At 52.0% G+C, this 12074-nt stretch overlaps 1 protein-coding gene across 1 annotated transcript in view; it reads left to right on the forward strand.

Annotated features, from left to right (window-relative positions):
- TMEM132E (transmembrane protein 132E) overlaps window positions 1-12074 on the forward strand; it is a 105905-nt gene that overhangs the window by 445 nt on the left and 93386 nt on the right. The gene's annotated exons all lie outside the window — the stretch shown is intronic.

Consider the following 12074-nt stretch of genomic DNA (forward strand, 5'->3'; position numbering starts at 1 on the left):
GAGGGGAGGCTTTTGAGCTCTCTGAATTTGAGCATTTGTCTCCCCAACCCCAGCTCACCACGCCCTTCCCTGGCTGGTAGGGGATAATAGGCATTGTAATCCAAAATATCTGGCGGGCGCCAGGTTAAGGGAGGCTGCCTTAATAACTCCCTAGGCTGATTTGGAGTCTGTGCCTCCGTTCTGCTGCAGAAGATGTGCTTGCAACACTGGGACTAAAGAAAAAAAGGAGAGCACAGAGCATGCGCAGAGTGCCTTTCCCTCATCGCAGACAGGCCCCCTTGTCCCACCAGCACTGTATGAAGAGCTGGGCAGGCCTGCGGCCCAACCCAGCCCCGGTCTTTGTTTTGAATGTTAGTCCTTGGCCTCGTTGCGCAAAGTGTCGCCTCTGAGCGTAAGCAGAGTGCAGCCGCTCGCCATCAAATAATGGCAGGCCGCTATCCGCCTGCGGACCCACTAAGGGCAGAGCGTGACTCTTGGGTTTCCTGACCTCGTACCTATCTCTGTTTTGATACGGACCGTTGGGTGTCCGTCTTCTGGCGCATAACCAAGCTGTGGAATTTGTGGCCACGAGAGGTAGCCATGGCCGCCGACGTAGAGGCCTTTAAGAGGGGTTTAGATGAATCTGTGGAGGAGCGGGAGGTGGTCAATGGCTACTAGTCCTCATGACTATATCGTACCTCCTCATGTGCCATTTATGGTCGTCTGCATGGGAACGGCATACTGGACTAGAGAGGCCTTTGTGCTGATCCAGCAAGGCACATCACATGTGCTTGATTCTTGCTGGATCAAAACAATGTAAGTCCATCCATTTATTTATTTTTTAAAATACTACATTTATATCCTACCTTCATTCATCTTGTAAGGAATGTATGCGCCTCCCCCCCATGTTATCCTCACAACAACCCTGTGAGGTAGGTTAGGCTGAGAGTCAGTGACTGGCCCAGAGTCACACAATGAGCTTCGTAGCCCAGTGGGGACTCGAACCCAGATCCCCTGAATCCCGGTCCGACACGCTGTTACACCACGCTACCTCGTCTTCCTGTTTCTCCCAGCGGAAGATGAAATGCCTCCCAGAAGCCCATCAGTGGCGCACGGTTGCAGCTGCCCTCGGTGTGTCGTGTCCGCCTGGCATTTGGAGGTACACTGCCTTGGGACATGGAGGCTCGATTTAGCGGTCAGGATGGAAAGCCAGTTCGAAGGAATAGCTGGCTTGAACCCAGGGCTCCAGTTATCCCAGGGTCATGTTTTCTGTCAACCATAATCTGCCTTACGTTGTGGCTCTCCTAATCCTGTTCTTCTCCTTTACTCTGACATAACTTCACGGCCACATCCTGCCTCTCCTCCCCTCCCCACAAGCCCCAAGTAAGAAGCTGGTCTTCCTTTAAAGCCCACACGGGTGCTGAGCAGGACGCTCAGCCCCGTTCCTCAATGCAGTCAGACGATAACCCCGGGGGTCGTAGCACCGTGTTCCGCCATGCGCCAAAGCCAGGGAAAACGCCCGTCAAGGGAACTTGGGCCCGACAGGGAACCCTGCACCAGTGTGGGAGGGTGGGGAGTTCGAATTAAATAGGTTCGGGGGCTCAGCCGTCTGGAAGCCCTGCCCAAGACGTGTGGGAGGCTGAGATAGACAGATTGCAGCCTGCAGTTGATTACTGAAGGCAGCGGGCTCCCCGAAGGCTCAGGCGCGTGAGACACCCCGGGGCTTTAAAACCTCGTGGCGAAATATGGACCGCCGGAGCGCGCACCCAAAGCGAGGGCTTAGAATTGCACCGCGCATGGCCCGGATTTGTCCGCACCGAGGTGGCTCCTTCATCTAGGCTTCATGTGCGCCCTGGGAGAGGGCTTGTGGCCTCTCTCTTTCTCGTTTTGGACCTTAGCCAGTGTTTTGTTCTCTCTGCAATGTTTTTTGGCCCGTATTTACCCTCCTCTTCCCCCCCACTCCATCCTGTCTCTTAATCATCTCTCCCCCCCCCCTTTTCACTCTAGGACTGTGCTTGCAAAACCTCACGTAGCTGCTAGAGATCCTGGTATCGTTATGGCCATCTTCGGCCTAGGCTGTGGGGTTCATAACAACGTTTGCTGCTCCGCCTTCCCCGACCCAGTGCCCTCCAGAGGTGTCGGACTACGATTCCCATCCGGGGCGGATGGGAATCGTAGTCCGACACCTCTGGAGGGCGCCGGGTCGGGGAAGCATTACCTAGACTGCCGATGGTGTTACAAAGGAGAGCAATGTGACATCTGGCTGTCTGTTTTCAGAGGGGCATGTGGCACCCTATTTCCCCCCCTTCTTTTTTTTAAAAAAGGTGTCACTGGGAGTCAACTGTGCCCCTGAACAACTGTGCACGGTTGCGGTAGCCATTCCAAGGCTGCTTGGAATTAACGCTCGCTCCACCCTGAATATTATATATAGCATTGTAGTATATAGCATATAGCATTGTAGCTCCGCGCCGTCTTGCATTGGGAAACTCCGGTCTTGTGTGAGTCAAGGGTGCTGTTTGACTCTGGTTTGGAAACTGCAGCTTGGGCGGCTTTCCTTGCCCGCCAGGCGAGTGGGGCTTGGGGGAATAGAAATCTGGAGGGGTGGGAGGGAGGCAGAGGAAAAAGCCTCCCCGGTGATGCCTCCCTGGTGATGTCATCGAAATTGAAGGGATTCATCTCTGCAATTCAAGGAACGCGGGATCTGACAGAGGTCTGGGAAAGTGGTTGAAACCCAGTGGTGTGTGAGTTTGTATTTGCATCCTTTTCTTTGCCCGAAAAGCCTGCCTTTGCTTTCCCCTTCTCTCCGCAGACCTGGAACAAAAAGCCTTTTTGGGGGGGGGGGAGGAGGAGGGGGACGCGATCCGAGCCGGACGTGCAAACTTTGCTTTCCCAACACATTGCCTTCTCAACCACCCCTCCCGTTCCAGTTTTTCTACTCTGCCTGCAGCCCTCCAGGACGACACAGACTGTGTGTTAGATTTTTCACAGCTGCCTTCTCTGATTCCACCATGGAAGCAAACAGGCGGGGGGGACGCATCAGGAAATCAGCTCCCCCCCTTCCTCCTCCTTCCCCCCCAACCCCAGGAATGGAATGGAGCCCGGAGCGACAGCAATCTAAGGAATCGCATTATAAAAACGATTAATAATATATCACGATGAAGCGTTAAAAGGCTCTGGGTCGGCACGCTGGGTTTTACCGCTGCGTCTCCTTCTACGCGCTTAAGTTTACAAGTAGCTGGGTGCCCGTTGGTTGTCCGCCAGCCCCCTCCCTCGGTGAGCAGATGGTGGATGAGGCTGGGATGACAAGGGACTGGGCTTGCTGAAAACTAGAGCGGCCTGCTGTGTGTGTGTGCTGGAGAGAGCTATATTTAATGTTTATGGCTCTGGTGGTTTTTTATTATTATTTTAGGACCAAAGGAGTTGGGAATCAGAGCATATTCCTAGCTTTTCCCACCCTTGCTAGTCCCTTTTCACTTTCAGATGAATCACCCGTATTTCCTCTGTGATCGCAGCCCTTGAAAACTGGGATAAAGAGGCAGTGGGTTCTAAGGCGGGCTCGGTCATCTCTTGTAGGTGCTGGATCCGTGCCTGGCGCGCCAGCCTTTGAAAACCGCGAGTGGGACTTTGCGCAAGGCGTTAATGGGTGGACAGGATTGAGGCCGCAAGCTGAGACGGCTCTAGAAAAGAAAAGCAAGCGAGGGAAAAAGGATTAGATGAATTCATGGAACGGCAGCGGTTTGCCCCGATGTGCGAATGGGACCCCCATCTTCAGAGGCAGTGTACTAGACGCTGGGGAGCAATGAGAGGCAGAGATCGTGGCTGTAGCTCTTGGCGGTACTGGCTGAGTGTCGTGTTCATGCCTGTTCCCTCTGGCATTCACACATGCTGGCAAGTTTACAAGAGACACTCACATCAGTGAGACTTCTTTTATTGAGGAAATCACACGGTAGACCAGCTTAATGGTTACAGAGTCTCCAAAACACACTTAAAGCTGAACAAGGGTTAGGAAGCTTTAGGCTCTTTTTTCTGAAACAATCCTTACGGCAAACACTCGGAGGGGTGTGTGTGAATGGGGTACGCCAATAACCGCTTTGAGCTTTTCCAGACGCCGCGTACGCTGGCTCCTCAGAGAGACACGGCTAATCTCCTACAAACAAAGTCCCAGGAAAGGTTGCTCTGAGCCACCAGAGCCGGGCAGAGAGATCCGTCACGCCCTTGTCAATCTCAGCCTACCACTACTGAGCTGACCTCATTACCATGACTTCAGGAAAGGTTAAGCCTCAGGCCCACAAGTCCCATCCTTCTGCTAAGGACTGGGAACTCCTTGCCACCTGAATCTGGGCACGAACACAGACTCCACAGACTCCTGTAAACCATGCCCATGTACCAAGAGGGCGGGATGTTATTACAACCCACTTCGAAGAGTGGCCCCCACCTTTTCCAAAACACTCTGAAGTTCCCCGAGAACCAGCCGCTTCAAGGCCGAAGCAAAGGAGTGAACCAGCTACTCCCATGGGAACTGCTTACGGAGAGAAGCTTGCAGGGAACATCTGACATTCTCGAAGCAATTCCTAATCAATCTAACCACTAGGTACAAGGCCTATACCTGACACTGAGTTCCTCCAGAAGAAGAGTCAGCTCACTTGAAATGTGTGGCTGTATTTTCTTTGGAGGCTTTCTGCTTCTTGATGGCCGCAGAAAAGTCCGGCGTTTACTTTGCTCCAGCAGGGCAGGAACAAAAATGGATGTTTAACTGCCAGGGTTTAACCAGGGATAAAAACAAACAATCAAGTGAGAGCTGCAAGAAAATATTGCAGTATAGCATCAGCTGCTAACAGAAGTGCTTCTGTTCAGTGTTCAGTGTTCTTCCTATGCAGCCAGGATATATAAGCCGTAAGAAGTCGAAGCAGAACATTACGTACCATTTCCGCCAATTTCCCCTTTCCCTATTGGCACTCAAGATTCTGTAGCTATTCTTCTGTCAGCACGCTCACCACCTGAGTCTGCAGTTAGAGGGAGCAGCAACCCAAGGAGCATTGGAGGGTTCAAAGCACCCAGTCATGCTCACACCCACCCCTGTAAAGTTCTCCGAGCTGTGATCGCTCAAATCCATTTTATATGCAATGCAGAATGACGTGGCAGAATTCTGGAGTGTATCATAGAATCGTAGAACAGCAGAGCTGGAAGGGGCCTACAAGGCCATCGAGTCCAACCCCCTGCTCAGACTGCAAATGTGTATGTGTGAGGTTCTTTGTTGAGTATTTTTGAAAGCTCCCTGTATGAAATCAGCTAGCATATCAGAACATCAGAAGAGCCCTGATGCAGGATCAGATCAAGGGTCCATCTAGTCCAGCGGTCTGTTCACACAGGGGCCGACCAGCTGTTGATCAGGAAGCCACAAGCAGGACACAGGTGCAACAGCACCCTCCTGTCCATGTTCCCCAACAACTGGTGTATATAAGCTTACTGTCTCTGAGACTGGCGGTAGCATATGAATCATAGAATCATAAAATAGTAGAGTTGGAAGGGGCCTACAAGGCCATCGAGTCCAACCCCCTGCTCAGTGCAGGAATCTATCTTAAAGCCATCAGGACTACTATCCATGGATAGCCGCCTCTTCCAGGGATTTATCCAACCCCCCTTTTAAAGCCATCCAAATGGGTGGCCATCACTACATCCTGTGGAATGTAGTGCCTCGAATGCTACTGCCTCGAATACTGGAGATAGCACACAACCATCAGGGCTAGTAGCCATGGATAGCCTTTGCCTCCAGGAATTTATCCAACCCCCTTTTGAAGCCATCTAGATTGGTGGCCATCACTACATCTTGTGGTAGCAAGTTCCATAGTTTAACTCTGCGCTGTGTGAAGAGGTCCTTCCTTTGATCTGTCCTGAATCTCCCATCCTTCGGCTTCATGGGATTGACCCCGTTGGGTCCTAGTATTATGAGAGAGGGAGAAAAATGTCTCCCTATCCACATTCTCCACAGCTTGGTCATGTAACTTGTCATGTGCTACTGTGACCTCCCTAGTAAGGAACAGGCATAGGTGAACCAGACCTTGGCAATCTCTCTCTCTCCCTCTCCGTGTGTGTGATGTGAGCTGCTTAGACATGGGAAGCTTGCCACACAGGGACATGATGAATCCTCACGAACCTCCATTGTGTGGTGAGATGACATGCCATTTGAGTTTTTTTGGGCCGGCAGTTTTTAGTCCAGCAAGAGGAGAAGGGTAGATTTCAGGCTTGCAGGATTAACTTTGTTTTGACCAGACGCCAGGGTGCACCAGGGTGAAAAATGGCGACTTGGATAGACAGACGACCATCTGAGCTGCTAAAAAATGCAGGGGGTCTCTGAGCACACCAGTGAGAAATTTGTGGCAAGTTACTACAATGAAGCTCATAAATCCTTCCGCACAAAAATCCGCTCCTGGCTTCCCCGCGGAGTGTTCTTTTCCAGCGACCGAATTTGGAAGCTTTTCAGCTCCTGCTTTCGTTAGAATATCGAGAGTCAGAATATTGCGCTCTATGCAGAACTACTGCAAGTCACCCAGAAATGTACCAGTAGATCCCAGCTCTGTTCTAGTGTCCATGTAAACGTCTTTGCCCTCTCTTTCAAACACTACCCCAAATGCATATCGCCAGCTTGACACGTTGGCCATTGAGTGATAGACGCGCAAGAGCGGGGAGAACAGAGGCTCCATTGTCGCGCAGGCGAGCCCCTGAAGGTGTTGAGCTGTCGGCTGCCGAGGCTACAAAGGAGAAATGAGACAGGGCCCGGTGAACCACAATACCGTTTTGTGCAGGAACGAAATGAGTTGCTGTTAGTTTCTGGCTTCCAGGAGGGGAGCAGCGTGTCGCAGCGAAAATGTCAGAGCCGCGTAGCGTCTTTGAAGACTCAACAGTGTTACTGTGCGTACGCTTTTGTGCTGTGCCAGGTGCGAGATGCTGACAGTCTTGAATGTGAGGAAATGGACCGTAATGAAATTATGGGCCAGTTTGCAGGATCAGATGGCCCGGTGTGGCTTATTTAAGCCAGGGTGGGTTAAATATGTGCGGGCAGCCGTATAGAATCTTCAAGCCGTGGTTGTAGCTGCGACGGTCGTGTGACTGTGCCCACAAGCTGCGATGGTGTTGTCCGGAAGGGGCGGATGGTGCGAGAGTGAATCAACCCTCACACCATCAGTGGCTTGTTTGTTTCAGGGTTATGTGAGGGCTGTTTAACCCTTGCACAACCCACTCCCTCCAGGTTTTGACTGTGCAAAAATGCACGGTTGCGGCTTGAATATTCAAAAGCCTCCTGGCACAGCGAAGCCACGGTGGGTTGTGGTGATCAGGCAAACCCGGTCGGTCAGTCTTCGAGGTGCTACAAGACTCTGTTGGGTTTGCTGTCATTTCAGGTAATAGCTCAGGTTCCAGTATTCTATCTATCTATGGGAGGCAGAGTAATTTGCATTTTCGGGAGACTTTCTGCTTCATCCTTCCTTCCGTGGGCTGTTCTCTTTTTCCACAGTAGGCTTTAGCGGTGGAACTGGTCCGGGAGGTGGGAGTGGCGAAGTTTGGTTTGCCTCATTCCTGCAAATCCATCTGTTTGTCTCTTACGCAGCTCCAAAGAATTTGCCTGGGGGGGTGTTTCAGCTGAATCAATGTAACATCCTGTTTACACACTCCATTATGCCGGCTTGACAACTTGTGGGCCTGCTCTGGTTTTTCCATGATCCAGGACAGGGCGGACGATGTGGGGCTGAGGGTTTGAAGGGAGATAAATCGGAAGTCAGAACGTGGGAAGGCAAGGAGCCGGATTAAGGCTGGGGGAAAGTGTGTGTGTAGACGCAGAACCAGTTGTGCTGCCCGTGTTCGTTTTCAGTACTGCTACACAACTCTTGTTTGTTTCCTTGAGACCTGGAGGCTGTGGAGGCTGGTGTCTCCGATGTCAGTGGGGCAGTAGATTCCAGGCTCCAGGTTCCAGTCCTTCTTGAAACCCAGAGCAGATTCACTGCCTCCCTGAGATGAGTGCAAAAAGAAGGAAAACTTCATAGGGGAGTAAAAAATAAGCCATGGGCAAGGGCGGAACCAAGGAATCTTCTGCAATAATATTATTAGTAAAAGGTTTATTAAAGTGCCAGGTGCCTACGTGTTTTCCAATGCCTCCAATTGTAAATATTATGATACAGAAGATTTCTTTGTTTTTTCCGATAAAGCCCTGAGGAAGAACGCAACCGCGTTCGAAATGCATAGGCACCTGGCACTTTAATAAACCGTTTACTAATAATATTATTGCAGAAGATTCCTTGGTTCTGCCCTTCCCTTGGCGTATTTTTTCCTTCCCTGACTTGAGAACCACCACGCTCCACTAAACGTTGGCCTGATCCAGCACGGCTTTTCTTAAGTTCTTAACTCATGTGGAACATGGCTGTGGCACAATCGCTTTGGACTGCCACGGGGAGGAAATGGCCTCTAAAGCCATCGAGTCCAACCCCCTGCTCAGTGCAGGAATCCACCCTAAAGCATCCCTGACGGAGGGTTGTCCAGCTGCCTCTTGAAGGCCTCCAGTGTGGGAGAGCCCACAACCTCCCTAGGTAACTGATTCCATTGTCGTACTGCTCTAACCGTCAGGACGTTTTTCCTGATGTTCAGCCGGAATCTGGCTTCCTGTAATTAAGCCTGTTATTCCATGTCTTGCACTCTGGGCTGATCAATAAGAGATCCTGGCCCTCCTCTGTGTGACAACCTTTCAAGTATCTGAAGAGTGCTCTCATGTCTCCCCTCAATCTTCTCTTCTCCGGGCTAAAAATTTCCAGTTCTTTCAGTCTCTCTTCATAAGGCTTTGTTTCCAGACCCCCGATCATCCTGGTCGCCCTCCTCTGAACACGCTCCAGCTTGTCTGCGTCCTTCTTGAAGTGTGGAGCCCAGAACTGGACGCAGTCCTTGAGATGAGGCCTAACCAGGGCCGAATAGAGAGGAACCAGGACCTCAAGCGATTTGGAAGCTATATCCTTCTATTAATGCAGCCCAAAATAGCATTTGCCCTTCTTGCAGCCATATCACACTGTTGGCTCCTATTCAGCTTGTGGATGATGATGATGATGATGATGATGATGATGATGATGATAATAATAATAATAATAATATAATACAACTCTAAAGGAGCGATCCAAGAGGCGGAAGCTATCCTAGGTGCGTATTCCCTGCCTCACTGACATCGCAGCCACCAGCTTCTGCTGCTTGGATGGGGGAATATCTTGGTGGATTGTTCATTAGGGAGAGGAATGGAAAGGGTGGTGTAGTGGAGTTGGAACCCACAGGGTCAAAGCACCAGGACTTTTTAATTATCAGGGATGCTGAGGCCATCTGTCACCTCCTTCAGTCTTCCTTTGTCCCCTCTCAGCTGAGATGCAATCCTCACAGGAGCTGGGGGGAAATGAATTTTCCCAGCAACTACATATGGCAGTGAGTTATCCATACTGTAATGCAAACGAAGAACATCAGAAGTGCCCTGATGCTGGATCAGACCAAGGGTCCATCTAGTCTACCACTCTGTTCGCACAGTGGCCAACCAGCCATCGGCCTGGGATGCACAAGCAGGACATGGTGCAACAGCACCCTCCCGCCCATGTTCCCCAGCAACTGGTGCACACAGGCTTATTGCCTCGAATACTGGAGATAGCACACAACCATCAGGGCTTGTAGCCATGGATAGCCTTTGCCTCCAGGAATTGATCCAACCCCCTTTTGAAGCCACCCAGATTGGTGGCCATCACTACATCTTGTGGTAGCGAGTTCCATAATTTAACTCTGCGCTGTGTGAAGAAGCCCTTCCTTTTATTCGTCCTGAATCTCCCACCAATCAGCTTCATGGGAGGACCCCTTTGGGTTCTAGTATTATGAGAGAGGGAGAAAAATGTTCTCTACGTTCAAAACTGCAGAACTCAATGCGACAGGCTCTTGCAATGGTTGTGAGCCAGAAAGTGTAAACAAAGAATGGACCGTCCCACCCCAAAGCTTTTAAAAAGGATTTGGTCGCTAGAGGAAGCTACTTGACTTTGTGTTCCAATGTCATTCCTCTGTCTAGTTTTCCTGCATCCGACAACGTTTTGAATTATCTGTCTGCTTGCTGTTGCAACAGCTTGACAGACGAGTTAGTTGGGCCTGGGTGAAATCCATCTTAAAGTGCTTTTGAGCTTTTTCCGGCTGTTGGTTTGCACATAGCAGAGGCAGCCGGGCAGTTTCAAATGTGCTTTTTAAAAAACAGATCAAGGGCCATATGCAAGAAGGTGGCTTTACAATTGCTTTTCAGCCTTCCTAGTTTTCTCTGTTATCGGGTGTTCTCCATCTGGAGTTCATACTTAGTCCTTTGTTGACTAAAGAAATGACCTCCTTTCAAATGGATTGAAAGCATACATTCTCGCTTATCAACCTGCCTGATCACTGAGGTCATCAGGGGATGTACTTCTGGAGGCCCGCATGGACCTGGGGCTCAGTTGGAGTCCACCCAGAGCAGAGCCTTCAATGTGGTGGACAGACACACAGACACCTACACACACACAGGGAGACACCCACACAAGTATGCTCACACACATATACAGACACGCATAGACATACATACAGACACAAGCACGCACACGCAAACACACACCGTCAAGCCCGCTCCCTCGCACGCCTGAGACCAAAGTGACTTCACCTTCCTACTTGGCTTGGCTTGTGCGGCTCTCTGGAGGCGTTTGGCTGGGCGCTGCTGGAAGGCAAATGCTGGCAGAATCAAGCCTAGCAGCTGGCAAACCCTCTCCCCTCCCCCTCTCCCCTCCCTCTCCCCCTCTCCCCTCCACCCCACTTGCGTCGGTGAGAACACGGCAAGGCTGGTAGAGAAATGGACCGACCTGTCAACTTTATCAAGCGGGCGCGCCGTGAAACACCCTCGCCTCCGCCGAGATCGCCGCGGCCGTATTTCACCGGCCCTCCGAGAGCCCCGTTAAAATATTACGTCGGCCCGTCTCCTTCGCAGAGGCTCCTTCCAGCCTGCACCTCCCTGTGGACTAGGTGGGGGGGAGCAAGGAGGGGGGAGCAAGGAGGGGGGAGCAAACGGGAACTGATTTAAGCAAAAGAGCATGAACGTAGGAACCATCTGTCTGAAAACACATTGCTCCTTCCCCCCACTCCCCTTTGCTAGTCCACAAGACGTGGCGGCGGCCACCAATTTGGATGGCTTTATTTCTTTATTTATTACATTTATATGCCGCCCCATAGCCGAAGCTCTCTGGGCGATGTGTGTGTGTGTGTCTGTGCTAGATGGAGGATGTTAGAAGCGGTTGTCCCACGCGGCTGGAGCGCACCAGCTTTGGAACACCTGACCTAGACCGTGTCTTGCTTCAGCCTGTTTTTCTAGAGGGAAAAATCCCCGGCCGCTCGTGCCTCCTCCCGCACAAAGGGTCACCCTTCCAGCGAAGCCGCGTTAACTGGCGCTGATGCCCACGCAGCACAGATGCCAGGCCAGATTGGGGCAGAATGGCTTCCTGGCGCGTGCCAGCGCTTTGGAGTCGGCGTTCCCGGAAGGGGCCGTGGGCCGGGGTTTCCTCACGGTGGCGGCGATGCCGTGCCACCCTTCTGTGCTTTCCCGGCGAGGGTGGCGGGGACGGTGGCGGTGGCGGTCCTCCGACGGGTAAGCACATCTCTGTCCCGGCTGCGGTCTGGGCACTTGGGGGACAAACGCCGTCCCCAGGAGCCGGCTGGCAGCTCCGCCACGCCGTTTTCCATTCCAGCAGGGATTGCCATGCCGGGCTCCGGTCCAGCTGGCGAGCGAAAGCGGAGATGCCCTTGGCTGGATAGAAGGTTGAGCTGCCTGATGGAACAGAAGGCTCTTCAAGGCAGGCAGAGCGATGGCTTGTGAAGGCCTCCAGGGCTTCCTCCTCCCTTCCGCCCCTGGGTCTCTGTTTCCCCTCTGACCCTGGGTGTCAAACGAAGGACTGGCAGCCTGGATGCTTCTGCCCGGGTGGGTGAGAGTCTCCGTGGCATCCCCGTGCCGCAGCACGTGGCGTTGGGAGGACCCAGTTCGGGTCTCCCCTCTGTGACTATTCCTAGCGCCGCCCCGTCTTTGAAGGACA

The sequence above is a fragment of the Elgaria multicarinata genome, chromosome 22 (assembly GCF_023053635.1).
Source record: "Elgaria multicarinata webbii isolate HBS135686 ecotype San Diego chromosome 22, rElgMul1.1.pri, whole genome shotgun sequence".
Taxonomy (NCBI): Eukaryota; Metazoa; Chordata; class Lepidosauria; order Squamata; family Anguidae; genus Elgaria; species Elgaria multicarinata.